The sequence below is a fragment of the Nannospalax galili genome, unplaced genomic scaffold, assembly GCF_000622305.1.
Source record: "Nannospalax galili isolate Female #2095 unplaced genomic scaffold, S.galili_v1.0 scaffold2070, whole genome shotgun sequence".
Classification (NCBI taxonomy): domain Eukaryota; kingdom Metazoa; phylum Chordata; class Mammalia; order Rodentia; family Spalacidae; genus Nannospalax; species Nannospalax galili.
The window spans coordinates 40,160-54,656 of NW_008327991.1; the positions used below are offsets into that span (position 1 = coordinate 40,160).

The following is a 14,497-nucleotide window of genomic DNA, read 5'->3' on the forward strand; positions in this document are numbered from 1 at the left end:
TATCATCTATCTATCATCTATCATCTATCTATCATCTATCTATCTATCATCTATGATCTATCTATCTATCTATCATCTATCTATACACCATAGCACTTGTGTTCGCACACCTCTCTATAACTATTCATCGCCTGGTTTTTTTTTTTTTTTTTTTTTTTGGTGTGTGTGTGTGTGTGTGTGTACCTGAACTATGTGCTCATACTGAAACCTTAAATTCCAAGCCAACAGCAGAGCTGATTTTAGGCTCCCTTCCTTTATGGTAATTCTTTTCTTCAATAGTAATAAACCTGGCTCTCTTATCCACAATGATGTACTCATTAGCTAGATCCTAGTACTTGCATAAAGTAGTTGCAAAGTTGTCTTACCCCCCACCCCCACCCTGGAAACAAATATGCTAGCTACAGATCAGAACTAACCTGTACTTTTTGTCCTGAGCCTTGTGGGATCCCTCCTGAGACTGCTTTGAATAAACCAAGGTTGGGTTCTTTCCCTTCCTCCTGCCTTCAGGACAGTTACATATTCATTTGTAACTAACTGAAGCTCATTTGTTACTGTTTATATTTCAGCTTGAGTTTCCCTGGCATCCTGGTAGACTTTAGATATATATACTTCGCCTTTCTGGCATGTGATTCCATGTTCCCAGAGTCAGAGCTACGAAGAGTGGCACCAACAGCAGTCTCTGTTCACAACTCCCACCCATCTCATCCCCTATCCGTCTCATATCCACCTATCCACCCCCTAACTAACCAATCTCATTAGTTTGTAGCATCTGTTCTTAAACGATCTTGTCCTTTGGAATTTTTTTCCCTATAATTACCAGTAACTGATAAATTTCCCCAAGGTCTGACTCTGTCCCAACAACCTCATCTTCAGGAACATTTATACAGACACGTCTATTCCATTCATTCTAATTAATGCCCTTGGTGCTGTTGCGGATTCTGCTGTACCAACTCTCTGACCTGAGGCCGGCCTGGCTTTTTGGAATACACTTTGCATGGGTTCTCTTGATGGTCTGCTTGACAAAGATGCCAAATGCCCATCCCTGAGTGATCGTCACTTCCTAGTTGGAGGGTAGAGATGGTCACCAGTAATGGCATATCAAGCCTGAGCTATCTCCTCAGAGATCTGAGAGTTTAGTCAGATGTGCTGGTGTAGTAGTGGCAGTTTTGGCTCTGCGTTCCTGAGACCCGGACTTTGCCAAAATACTCACAAACCTCAACTTCCTTAGTCTACCAAACAGGGTCATTACCATTTACCCGCCAGGGTTATACAGAGTCTGAAGTGGCATTTGAGAAGCGCTGGCAGAGAAGCGCCACTGCCCCACTTGACTCCTTCTTCCATTAAGGAAGTATCTTGTTGCCGTTCCCTTTGTATTTCTTGGTCAACTATTTGAGATAATTATAAATGTATGTCTTAAAGAAATGATAGAGTGCCCAGCGTGGTGGTGCACACTTTAGTCTCATCAGTTGGGAAACAGAGGCAGGCTGATCTCTCTGAGTTTCAGGTTACCCTGGTCTACATAACAAGTTTCAGGCCAGCCAGGGCTATATAGTGAGGCCCTATCTCAACTCTGCCCTCCCCCCTAAATAATAGGGCGACTTCATATATCCTTCTGTGGTGGTTTGGATGAGAAATGTCTCCCATAGGCTCAAATATATGAACAGTTTGTCCCCAGTCAGTGATGCTGTTTTGGGAGGTTTAGGAGGTGAGGCCTTGCTGGAGGAAGCAAGTCCCTGGGTGTGCTGGATAGCTTTAGTTGTCAACTTGACACACCTGGGTTGAGGGAGCCTCAACTGGGGAATTTCTTCCATTGGACTGGCCTGTGGCCATGTCCATGGGGCAGCTTCTTGATTGTTGAATGATGTGGGAGGGCCCAGCCCACTGTGAGTGGTGCCACCCCTGGCAGGTGGGCCTGTGCTGCATAAGAAAGCAGGCTGAGCAGGGGCCAGGGGAGCAAGCCTGTAAGCAGCATTCCTCCATGGCCTGTACTTCAGTTCCTGTCTCCAGGTCCTGCTCTGTGTTCCTACCTTGGGCTCCCTGATGAACTGCGACCTGGGAGATGTAAGCTGAATAAACTCTTTCCTTCCCAAGTTTGTATTGGTCACAGCGTTTTGTCACAGCAATGGAGAAACAGACTAGAACACAGGGGTGTTTGAGGCATCATCCATTTCTAGTTTACTGCCTCTGCTTCCTGCCTGGACTTGGAGATAGGAGCTCTCAGGTTTTGGCTCTTCCACCAGGCCTGCTGCTTGCTGCCAGGCTTCTCTCCACGATGGACTCTTAGCTCTCTGGAATGGTAAGCCAAAACAAAGTCTTCTATAAGCTGTCTTGGTAATGGTGTTTTATCACAGCAACAGAAAAGTAACTGATACACCTTCCTGGTTACTCCCAATGATAATGTCTTGCAAAGTTACACTATGATATTATAAACAAGATATTAAGACCTTCCTCTGATTTCTCCAGTTATACACACACTCTCTTGTAGGTGTGTGCATAGTAGGTATGAGTGTGAATTAGTTCTACTGAGAGTACATGTATAGTATTTATATAACCACCACAGTCAAGAAATGAATAATTTCATTACCACAAGGACATAACCCTATGTTGCTCTTTTATAACCAGGCCTATTTTTCTGTCTCCAAGACCCTACCTCTCATTTCTGGCAACCATTAATCTGTTCTTATAGAATTTTGTCTTTTCAAGAATGTCATATAAGTGGAATCATGTAACACATAACCTTTAAGGACTGGTATTATTGGCCCAGCATCATTCCCTGGAGATTGAGCAAGATGGTAGATAACTAGTTCATCTCCTTTAATTGCTGAGGAGAATCCTATGGTAGGAACATATTCACTGCTTGAAGGACATCTGGGTAGTTTCTAGATTTTGGCTGCTAGGAATGGAACTGTAATGAACATTTGTGTACCAATTTTTGTGTGAACGTGTTTCCATTTTCTCTGGGATAAATGCCCAGAAGTACAATTGCTGGGTCATATGGTAACTGCATGTTTAGCTTTATAAGAAGCTGCCAAACATGCTTTCCTGAGTGCTGTGCCATGTTGAACTTAGCGTCAGGTAGGAGGGGTCCAGAGTTCCTGTATTCCTTTCAGCACCTGCAGCTGCCACGAATTTTCACCTTGGGCATTTTGGTAGGTGCATAGTAACGTCTTTTGTGGTTTTAGGGTGTATTTCCCTACTGGCAGATGTGAACCATCTTCCCTTGTGCTTATTGTTAGGGTTCTAATAGCAGCCCCCTCCCCCTCCCCAACAGGGACCTACAAACTCTGCTGAGAAGCAGCCTGCCTTTCCTCTGACCTCCAAAGATAAGCAGAGTTCCTCTTATCTTAAGAGGAAAAAGAAGACACTTCCACACCCTAATCCTACCTGCTTCCCCCTCCCTGATTCCACACCCTAATCCTACCTGCTTCCCCCTCCCTGATTCCACACCCTAATCCTACCTGCTTCCCCCTCCCTGATTCCACACCCTAATCCTACCTGCTTCCCCCTCCCTGATTCCACACCCTAATCCTACCTGCTTCCCCCTCCCTGATTCCACACCCTAAAGCCCCCATATGTAAAGTCCCAGCTCACAACCCGTGGACATTCTTTCCTGGACATCTTTCCTTCCCTGACATCCTTCCCTTCCTTCCCTTCCCCCTTCCCCCTTCCCCCTTTCCCTTCCCGTGGACATCTTTCCCTTCCTGAGGGAAAGGTGCCCCGTGCGAAATAAATCTGTGTCCCACTGAGGATTCCATCTGAGCCTCGGTGCCTTCATCCATCCGCTCGTGCTCTCCATCCGCGCCACTCGCTCCCGCCCATTCTCTACCTATCACTTATCTTCTATCTGCATATATACACTCTTCTGTGAAATGTCTTGTTTCCTGGGTGGGCTGACTGCTTTGGTGGTTGAATTTGGAAAGTTCCTTATTTATTCCAGAAACTAGTGTCTTGTTGGATATGCAGCTTTCGACAACTCTTTCTGAGGAAGAAGAGAGTATCTTAGTTTTGTATTTGGTTGGAGGGAAAGAAGAGGCTGGAAAGTCAGGGAAGGGGCTGGGGAGATTGCATAGTTTGTGCACAATGTGCACCGTGCAGTAAAGCCCATGCTCAAGGCTTTGTGGAGAGCCTGAGGGCATGGAGCACACAGGTCAGTGCAGTTGTTCACACCCCAGCCTGGAGCAGCAGAGTCTGCTGCTTGAACACCTGCTTGGAAACTTCCTCTTCATGGATACTTTCAGGATCTGCTTCCCTTAAGTTAGCTCTCTAGGTACAATAGAAAGACAAAGAAAATACTGATACTTCATTAAATCAGAAAAGCACTTCTTTTAAAAAAAAATGTAGCACATATAACCTCAAATCCATGAAGCCTCACATGACAGGGAAATAATTAACTTGGTTCAAAACAGTTGTCAGAGCAATTCACCATTCTTAAACCTGTCTTCTCAAGAAAAATATTTTAAATTAGAAATGTGAACATGAACAGTTTCTTTTCCAGGCTAAGCTGGAACACTGCCCATGAATATATATTAAAACCACTCTATTTGATTAATAAATGTCCATGTGAGCTCAAGATTAAAGTAACCTGCTGAGCTTATATAATATTTACTCTCAGTCTCCTGGTATCTTCCAAAAACCAGAAGACCCAGAACTGGGGCTGTCACTAGCTTAAATGGAATTATTATAGCTTAATTTCCCCCTCATCTCAGATTGTAATGCACAGCTTTATCATGATGCATTTAATCTCTCCATATTCATGGTGCAACAGAGAATTAAAATGAAAATCACATGGAGAGCAGAGGGCTGTGAATCATATTGGACACTGATCAGACATTCTTACTTAACACAGAAAGCTGTGAGTGTAAATGATATTACAATAAATATGCCTCCATTTAAAATGCAAGTCACTGAGAGGAAAAACTGGGATCCATAAAATATCTTTCCCCTCCTCAAGGTTGTCCAAAGCGGAACAAAAAAGGACAAGGTTATCTTTATGATGCAATTTAATCTAGGATGCCATAAGCGTGTGGGTTAGGAAGTAAGATCATAAAGTATCAAGAACGGACCAAGAGAAAACAGGAGACCCTGTTCTGCGGTTTTCTCTCTTCCATGCATAGATATGAGGAGATTATGCTAACCTCTCTGGTCATGGCCAGCCCTGAGTTGGGGCCTATGCAGGATGCAAAAGAGGTCAAATATGCACTGGATTATATTGTGCATCATTTAAGCTTTAAAATAAATAAATAACCCTCTAAGGTTAGGAGATGCTATTACTACACGACAACTAAGGAATCAAATACAGGCCAGAGTATTCTGCGTAAGGTCATGCAGCCACTGAGTGAGCCTGACACCACACTGACTGCAAAGCCAGTGACTTTTCTGTGACCTGTGGTCATGGGGAGGGGTGATGAATCTGCTCTCCACACTCTCTTCTCTTGTGGGTTTTGGCATCTAGGAGAAAGCAAAAAGAGGATCCCAGGACTCAGGGGCAACCAAGCCTGAGCTGAGCTTGGCTGGACAGCAAGCCAGAGTTGTGTGGAGTCTGCAAGCTGGTAAGCTGTCAGCCAAAGGCCTCAGCATTCTGCCTAGGACAAGAGGCTTGGCTAGCAGCAGATTCATGCCATGCCTGCTTCTCTAGCTTGAGGTACTTGTTGAGTCAACCATAGAGAAACTAAAAAGAATCCACTGTGGAGACCATGGTTTGGAATTCTGAACTGAAACAAGAGCAAGATCAAGGAGCCGAATTTGAACCTGTCCCTCTCTGAGGATGCAGAACAAGCAATGACTGCTCAGAGCTAGCAAGAGTTCACGAACGGCAAGGAGTTTCCCTGTTCAGGAGTTGTCAGATGACCTGGGAAGTAACGTCCATGATCACAACACCTTTATCCATGCTTTTGAAGGTCTCTCAAAATCACCTTGGCTACAAGGTAGGGAGGCAGTCTGGGCCAACATTAGGCAGGTGGCATTGTTCACTCCTGTACAAATGCCAGCCAAGGGTGAGTATGGTGCCCACTAGTGGAGAGGGTCAGAGTACTCAGAAATAGTAGGCTGTAGTGTTGGGGGTGAGGAGTCGGGGTGGGAATGAGGTGGACATGGTGGTTGAAACTACTAGTTTCAGGCTGCTGAGAGATTCTAGCTCAAGGTCAGATCCTCAACGGACCTTAAAGTAAAAGTACATTGGTTTATTTGGGCCAAATGCATGGTCTTAAACACCCAAAAGGAAAGTATAACCAATAATTGAAGTATCAGGATTGCATTTCCCAGACATTAGTCCAGGTAAAATGTTATTTAGACAATTATTTCTCAGTAGTGATTTTGTTCTTAACAAGAAAATGCTGCTCAGGTGTAAGACTTCAAATCTTGGTCTCCAATACTGTAGTGCCCACCTGTAGCTACTATTGTTCTAAAATGATGGCTAAATTTATTTTCTCTCCCTGTCTAGAAGACAGATTCTAGCTACTCCAACAGCTATTAGAGTGCCTGAAAACAAATAACAGTTATCAAAGTACCTGAAAACAAATCCTGGGTCCATCACTCTCGAGTCCAGCCTTGGCAGACAAAAGGAAAATGAGGAGGAACCTAATAGATGGATGCTTTTGGAAGCCCTCATCAAAAAATTCCAGTGGATTTTAATTTGGACATTTGAAATCTGCCTTGTTCTGACTTTTTCTGGTTCCCCGTCTAGAACTTGTAATGCTAACTACTCTTTCCTTTACTTCCCCTTCACATCTCCTAGGCACCAGTCAAAGACCTTTTATTCCTCTATAGTTAAGAGTTATGCAATTTTGGGAATTTTTTAGATAGACCCACTGAAGGGGTACCCCAATTGCCTCACCCTGTATCCCTATTCAGCATGGAAGAAGCCAGAGCGGTCTGTGTCCCAATTCCCTATCCACAAGCTGGGTAACCTCTTCAGAGGATGGTGTGAGAAGAATAGGAGGTAGGAACTGGCTAGGCAGCTAGGGTAAAAAGACCCCAAAGAAAAGTAGCCAGTTTCTTTCTTGGCTTTTAAAAGTCAAATTGTCCTTGGGCCTTTTTAGCAACATACTCTGTTCCAAAGGCCAAAAATGTTAAAAGTATTCGGGAAAAAGTATCCATGAAAGTATCCATGAAAGATTTTATCTTTCACTTAAAACTTCCCAGTACCAACAGTCACCTCAACAGGATATTTTTACAGGACTGACTCCCTGGCTTTTGCCCTTACTCGGCCCCCTGTTTTCTATTACTTTGGTGCTAACCATTGTGCCTTGCCTCTTCAAATATTTTCAGGGCCTAATCCAACAATTAACTTATACTAATTTTAATCAGCTGTTATTTTCCTTCCCTCCACATGTATATGAGTGCTTGTCAACCACTGAGGACCCTGTTCAGATGCACAAGGTGGAAACCCAGCTGTCTGACTGATCCCTAATCCAGCCTCCCTCACATCGACCGTGTTCAGCAGCAAGACGACAACGACAGCTCCTCCATCCTATAACACAAAAGGCTGGAATGTTAGGGTTCAGATCTACAGCAACCCCCTCCCCAGTGCAACAGGGCCTCACGGTTGTACAAACCCTCTAAGAATACAGGAACTGAGTTAACGACCATCTGCAGACAACATAAACAGACTCTCTACACCTTTGACCTGAGACCTCATTGCTACAAGAGCTGTTTCAGTACAGCCCGCTTCCCCTTTGATAATCTTAGAAGGTAAACAGACCCCTTATCCCATGACCCAGATCCTGGCTGACAGAAGGTAGTTTGACAGAGGCTATTCTCTCCTGATAAGCCCTGGGCTCTCTCTCTCCCACCTAACTTTAAAAAATTTCTTCCTGCTTTATGCACCCCCCCCAAAACCCCCTATACCTCAGGCAATAGCCTGTGAACCGATCGACAGCTCCTCTATCCTGAACTGAGGGCTGTCCTGTGTGTTTTCCCTGCCAATAAACTCTATCCCTCTGGAGTTCTTGTCTGTGTCCTGGTGCTTTCTCCTGATTTGGACCCAGACTTTTTTACCTATCAGTCACAGGGAGGGGAGCAGCATTTGCTCTGAATTTCACCACCACTCTAAACTATTTGGCCTTGTGGGCTTTGGCATCTAAGAGAAAGTGGAAAGAGGATGCCAGGGCTCCGGGGGAACCAAGCCTGAGCTAAGCTTGGCTGGGGCAGTAAGCCAGGGTAGAGTGGGGCCTCTTTTCTGGAGACTGAAGATTCCAGTCCTATGGAGGAGATTCTACCTCATAGGCGTGTGGTGGGCTACTTGGTAAAATACTTTCCCTGATCCCCTCACCTAAAGTCCTCATTTGTTACCTGGCACTTTGGTGTACAGGGGCTAGCTACCCTTGGTCACTTCTTGATCTCCTTAGTCCACCCAGATTCTGCAGTCTCCAACTCTATCTCTGGGATTTTCCATCTCGCAATAGAATGCACAGTGAGGACTCTGCTATTGTCCTTCTGCAGCATGCAGGAGTCAGGGTGTAGGGGAGGGCATGAGAGGAACACTGGCCTGGGGGACAGACACCAGAGTTCATATTAGCTATGTAAGGGTCACTTCTCTGTGCCTCAGTTTCCTTTTGGTAAAGGCAGGGCAGTCCTCTCTATTGACTACTGAAGGTCCTCCCACACATTCTCCTTTGCTCATCATTATCCATGTGATACTGTCCTGGGTGGACTGTTCATCTTGTCTTATAGACAAACGCCAACCTCTCCCATGTCCCATTGTTCCAGACATTCTTGAGAATCAGAAGTTGCTTCCTCTTTGTAAAATTCACCTATGCTTAGAATGTCACATGATAAAACTCCGCCTTCTATGACAAGATCATGTCTAAGGTCTCGCAGTCCCCTGCCCTATCCCTCAGTTCTTCCACTTTACCTTCCACAATGGCAGGTTTCCTTGTGCTTAGGAATCTTTCTACCAGTTGGCAAAACCGTGTTCACACTTTGGTTTTAGTTTGACACAGAATGTTTCTCTCCACCCCTAATCTGACCATCACTGGGGCAATTTCCAAATCTTCACAGATAAGCTGTCTAGCATGCTAGAGCCCTGCTTCTTGCCTCTACAAGTTCCTTCTCACATCTGGAGGCAACAAGAACTCCTTCATTTGGTAGATCTTGCTACCCCATGAATGATCCAGACTCTAATCCCCGTTCCACACTGCGACCACCTTTGGCTCTTCCCAGTAGTTTATTCTATCACTTCTGTGCTTCCACCTCCCTACAGACTCAGGCTGTTCCTGTCCCTCCCCAGCTCATTTTCCCTCTGTCTGCACTTTACTGTCCATCTGCCAGAGACTCTAAGATCAATCAGTCCTTTTAAGAATACTCATGGCATATACCATTCCTTGGCATATACCCAAAGCACTCATCCTACTGCAGAGATATTTGTACATCCATGTTTGTTGCTGCTCTTTTCATAGATAAGAAATGGAAACAACCTAAGTGCCCCTCAACTGACAAGAGGATAATAAAAAATGTGGTACGTTTACACAATGGAGTTCTATTCAGTGGTAAAGAAAGATGAAATCATGAAATTTGCAGGTAAATGGATAAAACTAGAAACTGTTAAACTAAGTGAAATAACATAGACTCAGAAAAACAAATGACATCTGTTCTCCTTAATTTGTGGATCCTAGCACCAAATCTTTATATGTGAGTACATATCCTGATGTAACTGCAGGAGTCAGGAAAATGAAAAGGAGGTAAAAGGAAAGAAGGAGCCCGAGAGAGAACAGTAGGAGGCAGCTGTAAGCAAGGAGGAAATGGGTAAAATGGGGGTATTTAAATGGGAGGGGGAGAGGAAGGTTTATGCACGGAACCATGGGGGAAACTCAAGAGAGGAAGGACCATAGGAGACAGGCATTATCAAGGATGAAATGGGGAAAACGGGGGTGCTTTAACTGGGGAGGGAAGGGGGAGGGTTAGACAAGGAGAGAGAGGAGAGTGATAAATAACGCCTAGCTAGTGTAAAAATCCATAGGGAAATGTACTAGCTCAAAAACCTGCTGAAAAATTACACACAGACTATCTCCACATGAGTCCATGTGTATAGCTGAAGGCAGTGGCAGAGAGGAGAAACCTCCCTTTGAGTTGTTGGCCAGGGTCATCCAAGAGACTCCCAAAATTACACAGGCTATTGCCGCAATCTGTGACAACCTCCCAAAACTTGAAGCAAAGACCCTATTGCTGAAGATGGGACATACTTCAGACACAGGGCTTGGAGCAATGGAGCTGGAACCGACCTGGAACCCACCTCCCTGAAGTTTTGGAGAACACTATGCAATCTGCTAAGGGGTAACATCAATCAGGGGTCCAACCCCAGCTTTGAGGCCTAATAATTACAATAATTACTGGCACAGTAAACTGTATTAGGGCAGTAGTGGTAATTTTATTTTGGGGGTAATCAATAGCTAACTAAGGCCCACTCAATGGGAGGAAACTCATACGTGGTACTGTAAACATAGCCAAATATACACGGCTGGAGAGGTCATAGATCTTAGAGAAAACCCCAAGGCTGTCATATCCCTAGGCAAATGTAATTTCTTACTATGTGCTAAATATGAAACCTTATATTTACAGACAAGTATGCCAGTCACCACTCATCAAAGAAGCTTCTTTTGCAACATAGACTTTTACAGAGTTCCACAACTGGTCACACAGAGATTAAGTGCCTGTGAAATACCCAACCCTAAATGACACAATGGAACCTCTACACCTAAAGCTCACAGAACACAATGGAACAAGAGGTAGAGAGAATACTAATGCATCTTTCAACTCTCATCAATGAAGCTCCTTTATGCGACAGAGGGCAATGAACACAAAGGGCTACAAATGGCCAAAGCTTAGAGAATAAAAGCCGTCAAGGTGTGGATCTTTGGACAGGACTCCTATATTAAACATCACCCACTGAAGGCTCAGGGACCATTACGGAAGATGGGGTGAAAAGATTCTAAAAGCCAGGGGAGGAGGTGCATGACCATATGGAAATAGAGTCTTTCAGGCTCCTGGGGCCTTGCTCATATGAACTTAAAGCAATGCTGTTAGCATGCACAAGACCCATGCAAACTCAAGCAGATAAAAGCTCAGCATAGAACCATCAAAATGGGCAGCAAGCCCCAAACTGAGCCAAAGAACTATTGGGCAGCTGATTACTGCTGAGTGAGGGAGAACAGATCTTCTTTAAGGGAGTGACTCAGTGGATGACCTTGCACTGAGGGATGTCTGGGGACACTAACTTGACAGGCCTTAACATAAATGACAGAATGCATGAAATCCAGTGCGGGAGGGGCTGTGAGAGGGTGCTGATGAGGAAGGGGGTACAAAGACAATTAAGATGCTGCATATGAAATAAAAAAAAAAAGAATACTCACGGCAAAACCCAAAGTTCAGTGCCTACCCTCTCCATTCCACCTCCATTCTCCCTGGCTAAACTCAGTCACCCTTTCTCTGAAGTTGCCCTGAAGCAGCCATGAGATGCCTGGAAAAGCCACCACCCAGGGCTGCTGAGAAATGTCCTCAGATGGGGCTGCCACACTGTCTAGGAGTGCATTAGTTTAGTTCTGATCCATACTGTCTCACACATATCCAATGTTCTCCCTCAAACATCTCAACAGGCCTCACTCTCACTCATGGACTGTACTGCCTACTTTGGAAGACAGTGAAGTGTCCTTTTTTCCTGGCTAACAAACACAGCTTTCCAACACCCACCCTGGTCCTGCTCATTTGCCTCCAGGTTCACCATAGCTGTAGCCTGGGTCATTGCATGTGCAAATTCCATCTCCTTTGCCCCACAGGAATCTCCATAAAGAGAACCCGAAACAAGATAGTTGACTCTGCCCACAGCAACTGTATGTTACTTGGTCCATACACTGTATTTTAAAAAACCTTAGTGAGTTAATTTAAACACTATTTAATTTCTGTTCTAAATTTGATAAAACTTGAGTTACTACATGAAAGGACAAATAATTTCCATATGTGGTTCACTACAAGATGAACTTGAACCAGTGTCCAGTCTACAAAGAGAAGGGTCAACACAGAGGAATCATTTCCTCCATGCTTCCAAGCGAAGCCAGCCATTTATTATTATTATTATTATTATTGTGTGTGAATGCCACATATATAAGTACACTCAAGGAATCTGGAAGAAGGTGTAGGATTCTCTGGAGTTGCAGTAGAGGCGATTGTGAGTTGCCTTATGGGTGCTGAGAACTGAACTCCTTTGAGAGAACATATGCACTTTTAACTGATGAACCATCTCTCCAGCCCCTAGAGTTGTATTTTTTTTTGTCTTTTTTTTTTCTTTTTCTTTCTGGAGCTGAGGACTGAACCCAGGGCCTTGTGTTTGCTAGGCAAGCGCTCTACCACTGAGCTAAATCCCCAACCCCCAAAAGTAGTTTTTTACATAACTATAATAGAATGACCAAAGTCAGTAAATTAACACCGATACAATTACTGAACTTACAGACCTAATTCATATTTTACCACCTGTTCCCAAAATGCTCATTATAATAATGAGTGTCTAAGCTTCCAATCATGGGTTGCACTCAGTTGCCGTATCTCTTTAGCTCTTTCATCTGGATTAGCTTCGAGTCTTTCATGACAATGACATTTGTGCAGACCAACTATGTTCTAGAAGGTTCCTCCTCCACAGTTTGTCATTCTGGTGGAAGTGATACAAAAGCGACAGGGTGCTCGTCTCAGTGTGTCATGTCAGGACATGCATGATGTCACTGTGTCCCGTCCTGGTGGCCTGAGCCTCGATCACCTGGTTAATGTGTCCCCCAGATTCCTCATATGTAATTACCTTTTCCTTTGGAACTAATATGCTGACTGTTATTTTGCAACCATGTTCCCATCTCATTGTTTTAATCTATTAATTTTAGAATCAACTGTTAATTCTTACATAAGCCAGTTGTGGTGGATGCCAAATGTTGTTTCCTTTGAAAAAAGAGTGTTTTATGTAGAAGAGTAAAATGATCGAAGTCAGGAGATTAATGCTGACACAGTTATGTTGCCTCTTTTGCAGTGGCATCTACTTAAGAGTTTTCCCTTCACTCCCATTTGATTGTTCACTTAACAAAACACTGACTTTCAAAATCAGCTCAGTGCTTTGATTATAGCTTTACTCAATGAGTTATACTCCTTTACTTCATTATTAATTTTATGCTCAAATTGTCCCAGTTTTGGCTGGTGGGAGAGTGTCAAGCTCTCCCTGACATGTGCCTGCTCTTTGAGTGTTTCCTGACTTTCGAGTACTTTAAGACAGTCCAAGTTTACCTTCCACCCTCTCTAACCCATCATTAACATTTTTTTTGGTCTTTTTGAGACAGGGTCTCCCTGTAGCCCCAGCTGTCCTGTAACTCACTATGTAGACCAGGCTGGCCTTGAACTCACAGAGATCCACCTGCCTCTGCCTCCCGAGTGCTGGGATTAAAGGCGTGTGCCACCATGCCCAGCCATCATTAACATTTTTAAACAGACTTTTTAGCACAGAATGGTATTTCAAAGCCAAAATTAGAATGTAAAGTTTGTATCATTGCTACCAGAGGTCTGATTAGTTTTAAATCTAAATAGGCAGGGCTAAGATACAGATGTTTGTGCAGCTGTGTACATGCCCATGCACTGCTGCTGTCTGTACTTTCTTTCCCTCTTTCTCTCTCTTTCTCTCTCTACCTCCCTCCCTCCCTTCTAACCAATCATTCAGTTAATTTATCCATCCATCATCCATGATCCATGTGTCCACCCATTCTTTCCATCTTATCTATGAGTTCACAGCTCGGACTCTATCCTGTGAGCTAAGCTGATAAACCCCTATACATACATATTCATTCTACCCGTTCTGTTTCTTTGGAGAACCTTGACTAATACAATACTTTAGTACATTTTCTTTGAACAAAAGTATTTATTTTTGTCTTTTTTTTTTTCTTTTTCTTTCTGGAGCTGAGGACTGAACCCAGGGCCTTGTGCTTGCTAGGCAAGCGCTCTACCACTGAGCTAAATCCCCAACCCCTTCATTATTGGTTACATTAAGAATGTTTAGAATATTAAAGCTGATGGAGGTGCAGTGAGATTATATTCCTAGCATTGCTAGGCTGATTAATTGTGTTGATTAGAGTCTTCCCAGCTGGCCTGCCTTGTCCCCCACTCAAGAGTGCCCACCTCCCACTCAGCAGTGCCTTCCCTGGAAGGCAGCCTGGAGGGAGCAGTCTAGGTAGGTCAGGCCAACAGCTTCCTTTGCCACTAACAAGTTCTCTCCTTTACTTATTTAGTGTTGACTTTTGCCTGGTGCTGTGCTTCTTGTTACTTTTTGGCTTAGCAGTAGATACATTTTAGAAACTAAGTGAATTTTGAGAAGGGTCCCCAAAAGTTTGGTTCTAACATCATTTATATAGGAAATTGGCTACATAGTTCTTGTTTTCTTTTATTACTATTTTTTTTTTTTGGTCTTTTTTGCGACAGGGTCGCCCTGTAGCCCCAGCTGTCCTAGAACTCGCTATGTAGACCAGGCTGGCCTTGAACTTAA

The 14,497-nt window shown here is 44.0% G+C and overlaps 1 long non-coding RNA gene across 3 annotated transcripts in view; it reads right to left on the minus strand.

The window, feature by feature from the left end:
* Positions 1-14,497, minus strand: part of LOC115071038 — a 98,159-nt gene that overhangs the window by 9,688 nt on the left and 73,974 nt on the right. For 2 of the 3 annotated variants that reach the window (XR_003850135.1, XR_003850134.1), the window contains exon 3: positions 2,129-2,288. The exons of the other annotated variant lie outside the window; for it this stretch is intronic. This is a non-coding gene — a long non-coding RNA (uncharacterized LOC115071038). Of the gene's footprint in view, positions 1-2,128; positions 2,289-14,497 lie in introns of those variants that run through there. 3 annotated transcript variants of the gene reach the window in all.